At 36.6% G+C, this 5,266-nt stretch overlaps 1 pseudogene; it reads right to left on the reverse strand.

Moving 5' to 3' along the window:
• Positions 1 to 752: 752 nt before the first annotated feature.
• On the reverse strand, positions 753 to 2,645 carry LOC137633590 (uncharacterized; annotated as a pseudogene).
• Between the last annotated feature and the right edge of the window lie 2,621 nt (positions 2,646 to 5,266).

The following is a 5,266-nucleotide window of genomic DNA, read 5'->3' on the forward strand; positions in this document are numbered from 1 at the left end:
GGTTGCAATGGTGATTAAAGGACAGAGAAGGTATGGAAATCACTAATACAAAAGTCTAAGATTGCACAGTTTGTATTGAAGCTGAAAATGGTAAATAAAAGGTCAAGAATACTTGATGCTAGGACAAAGCCTCCTTTTGAACTAGTAAATTATGACTTTGTAAGTCCAGTAGATCCTAAGGCCGCGTTTACACCAAGCGAGTCAAGTCACGTCAAGTCATGAATGTCATTTGATGATATTCATTTTGACTCATCTCCGTTTACATCGACTGTCTCAGCCTGCGTCAAGTCAGTGTCAGTGACCTGTCTGATTTCATACGGAATGGATGCAAGTTCCTTGGTTGAAGTGGCTACTTTGTTGTGGCTTCGTCGTCGCAGACATAAGAAGAGAAAACGAATAAGAATGCATGAACTGAACACCAAGAGGCCAGATTTTGGAAGCTTCTCTCATTTATTCCCAGAACTGGTGAACCATCCGGAAAAATTCTACAACTACTTTAAGATGACACATGAAAATTTTAAGAAACTGGTGGAGCTTACTTGACCTTCCATAAAAAAATGAACACTAATTACAGGCGTGCAGTTGGAGCTGAGGAAACAGTGGCCATTTTTTTAAGGTAAGAAGTATTTTATTGAACATTCTAATAATCATCCAAGTAGGCTTCAGTGTAGGGTAATAATAAATAAATATAACATGAAGATAGTTCATGTATTCCTGCTGGTAAGTGAATGATACAACCCTTCGCTATTCTTCTAGAAAACACATATCCATCTCATCTGCAGTATCTCTGCTGCGTTTCTTGGTGACACCAGTCTTCTTTGACATGGGAAGAATAGGCTTGACAGTAATGCGGTCCTCACAGGTTTCGGTATTACTTGCTGCTTCCTGAGGAGATACATTGTCTTGTGTTTCGATGGCAACAGAAGTTGGAGAGTTTTGAGGTGTATCTTCCGTTTCATGACAGGTGTCTTCATCAGGAGGTGTAGGGACGTTTGAGAATGTTGGTCGGGGTGTCACATGAGGGATCAGAAATTGCATGGCATCGTAGTACACCCACCTCCTTGTTTCGGTATTAGGTGATCCAGATGGTTTGACACTAATCTTCCTCCTTTCCCTCATGAAGATGCTTCCTAGGTGGCGCCATTTGTCCTTACATTCACCTTCCGTAAGAGAGATAAATGAGAATTTAGTGTCTTAATTAAGTAGTTGTCATGAAATGTTAGAGATGTGAAATTAAAGCTGTGCACAGTGAATTGCAGTTACTAATTTTATAGTGTTTGCTAGGCTCATATAGTATTATATCAGCATTGTATATATATATATATATATATATATATATATATATATATATATATATATATATATATATATATATATATATATATATATATATATATATATATATATATATATATATAGCTACATGATCACAATTATTTCATGGTAAGGACTTTCCCTAGTGAACGGCTATTTACTGTAAAAAATGTTTAATTGATACTTGTTATTGTATTTCTATCCAGACATGTGGTTACTGGAGAATCTTTTGCTTCCCTTGGTTACCAGTTTCATTTTGGTAGGGCCACAGTACACAAGATTGTCAAGGAAACCAGCAATGCCATATGGGAAACACTACAACCGCAGCATTTGCCTGTGCCTAATGAACACTACTGGGAAGAAATAGCCTGAACATTTTTCGACAAATGCAATATTCCTTGCTGTATTGGGAGTAGCCTATTGATGGCAAACACTGTCGTCTAAAATATCCGGCTGGAGGAGGATCACTTTTCTATGATTATAAAGGATACTATTCTATTGTTCTCCTAGTCATTGCTGATGCCAACTGTTGCTTCACACTGATCGATGTAGGATCATATGGACGAAACACCGACAGCTCAGTTTTCACTGAATCAAACATGGGGAAGTCATTTACTTCTGGATGTTGAGGTGTTCGATAATCATACCATTCTTTCTTGTGGGAGATGCAGCTTTTCCTCTGAAGCCTAATCTGATGAGACCATATCCTAGAGAGGACTTGGAGTACTCCAAAAGAGTATACAACTATCAGATCAGCAGGGCTAGAAGAACAGTAGGGTGTGCTTTTGGAATACTAGCTAAGAAATTTGGTGTACTTGAGACATTGATGGAGACTAGTGTTGAAGTGTCTGAATCATTGGTGAAAAGTATCTGTGTACTTCACAATTTCATTCAGCCTGAAAACAGTTTCAACTACTCTCCAAGTGATGATGTTCATGATGCAACACAATCCAACCATGCAAACTCAAGCCTGAGAGTAACAAGAAGCACAAGGCCTACAACAGAACCTATGGCAGTTCGTGATATCTTGAAAGAATATTTTCTTTCCCCGGCTGGAGCTCTTGAGTGGCAAGATCGAATGATCTAGTAATGTATATTTCATGGTGAATATGCCTAATGTTTAATTCATAGTAAATATAGCGAATGTACAGTTCATAGCCTAGTTTATAGTTTATAGTAAATAAAACTGTTGTCTTACCTGTACACTTTAGTGCAGCAGCAACCTCCTTCCACAGGGCAGCTATGACATCACGATCCCGGTGGCTGCGGTTACTAGGATCATATATAGGACGGCGCTCTCGAACCAAGTTTATTAAGAACTCCACTTCCATGATGATCACACGACGAAGACTCGCTTTGACTGATGTAGAAATTGGGTCCAGCCCTATATGTGACTCGACGCGACGCGACGCGCCATGACTTGACTTGACTCGACTCTTCCGGTGTAAACGGTTTCTTCAAATATCCATGCAAATTAATGTTAAACTGGGGTGGCGAATCATGACGCGTGATGACTTGCCTTGACTTGACGTGATTCGACTCGCTTGGTGTAAACACAGCCTTAAGCTTGAGAAGGTCATAGGTGAGCTTTGAATTTCAATGACTGATATTTACGATTAGTTATTGTGTATTTTTTTTAAAAATAAAAACGATTCTATTAAGGCCATAAGAAAAATTTTTAGCAGACGAAGGGCCCTATGATTGTAGTAAAAGGTTGAGAAGTAATAATGGTGGCAAGTTCAAGAATAGAGAGTTCAAATAGTTCAAGGTAGAAAACAAAACAAAGCATGAAACTTTTCCACCCATGTCTCCTCATCAGAACGGATCAGAAGAAAGGCTGTTTAGAACATTATTTCAAATGGTCAGATGTCTTCTTTTACACTCGAGTTTACCAAAATATTTTTGTACCAATGTCATTATATCATCAGTGTATATAGAATGAGTTACAATCCTAGATCAGAGAAAGACCCCTGTTGGAGCTTTCACGGGAAGTTGGCTAAATCTAAGCAACTTGTATGTGTTTGGTACTCAATATTTTGCTCCTGTGAACGATGAGAAGAAATTAGATGTTGAAACTGAGGAAGGAGTATTTGTTGGATATGATAAAGGAGGTCCTCTTCATCTGGTATATCTTCCTTCTCAAAGCAAAATTAAATGATCCTGATCTGTATGATTTATTAAGGGATTTTTTGCAAATAAAATGTTTATGATGATTATTGGGTAAGAAAAGATAATGTAAAAATTGATGCTATTGAATCAAATGTTTCTGAACAATAGGAAAAAGTAAATGAACTAAGATACCCAAGTAGAGAGCATAGTAGGCTTAAGTATCTTAATGATTATGTTGATTGTTTGTCAGACCAGGCAAATATAAATAATGATTATTATTATCATATGAGTTATATAATTCAAACATATGATGAAAAATCTAATGAATAAAGAAAAGCTATGGATTCAGAGATTGAGTCACGTTTGAGACAAAAAGCAAAGCTGGGGTGAATGTACAGTAGTTAGTTTGGACAGGGTAAGCTATGAATACAGTATTTTAAGGGGGAGTCTCCTTGGGGCCTATATCATCCTATAGGTAATGATAGTGGTCTTAGGTTAGGTTAAGTGGGGGAACCTTAGATTAGGTGACGTTCTTGTTTGTGTTTCCCTTAAAAAAATGTAATTTATCTAGGTTCCAATAGTTTGAAACCATCTGTAAATATACTCGTGTCAACATGATTTGTTGGCTCGCCCTATACATTTTTTGAGACATACGCTTCCAGTACCTTGGAATATTAATAAATTTTCCGTAATTTTGAATGAAAATATTTATAAAATATCACCTACTCAATGGTTTAATAATCATACTTAAGTGAAAATGCATGTTATATTGTATTCCTAATTGCTTTTCTAAGATTTGAATATACTACTTCAATCTCTATTTCACTATCCTTTTACATGGATACACTTATAACTAATGTTTAAACATGTGAATTTTGGGGAATACAAATTGAGTTCTGCTCCTAATCATTCTATTTATTTATGGGATATATATATATATATATATATATATATATATATATATATATATATATATATATATATATATATATATATATATATATATATATATATATGATAAATTTTGCACATTTTCACGTGTTTTTCATATTCAAATAAGCCATATATATTTTTGATACATTAATGTCTGGATTCTCTTAACGACCTCGGGATCAGAGCCCAAGGCGAAATCACACAAAGACAAGAGCTTGGCTCCGGCCGGGAATCGAACCCTGGTCGGTAAGCTTGTACAGACAGTGACTAACCCACTTGGCCACGAAGAAAGATGGCCAAGTGGGTTAGTCACTGTCTGTACAAGCTTGCCGACCAGGGTTCGATTCCCGGCCAGAGCCAAGCTCTTGTCTTTGTGTGATCACACAAAGACAAGAGCTTGGCTCCGGCCGGGAATCGAACCCTGGTCGGCAAGCTTGTACAGACAGTGACTAACCCACTTGGCCACGAAGAAAGATGGCCAAGTGGGTTAGTCACTGTCTGTACAAGCTTGCCGACCAGGGTTCGATTCCCGGCCGGAGCCAAGCTCTTGTCTTTGTGTGATTTCGCCTGGGGCTCTGATCCCGAGGTCGTTAAGAGAATCCAGACATTAATGTATCAAAAATATATATGGCTTATTTGGATATATATATATATATATATATATATATATATATATATATATATATATATATATATATATATATATATATATATATATAAACAAATGGTACACACTTAAAATCTTTACATAGTTGAAGAGGAAGCCAGTTTGCTTAAAGGTAACTATTTTAAAATTAAGTAATAGCTAAGAAACTTTAAAATGATCACACTATACAATTCAGGCATTACTTTATCGAGGCTGCTATGGAAATACACCTTGAAAGACTTAAATCCAGCAATATGGCTCCTT

This window comes from Palaemon carinicauda, chromosome 43 (genome assembly GCF_036898095.1).
Source record: "Palaemon carinicauda isolate YSFRI2023 chromosome 43, ASM3689809v2, whole genome shotgun sequence".
NCBI classification, from domain to species: Eukaryota; Metazoa; Arthropoda; class Malacostraca; order Decapoda; family Palaemonidae; genus Palaemon; species Palaemon carinicauda.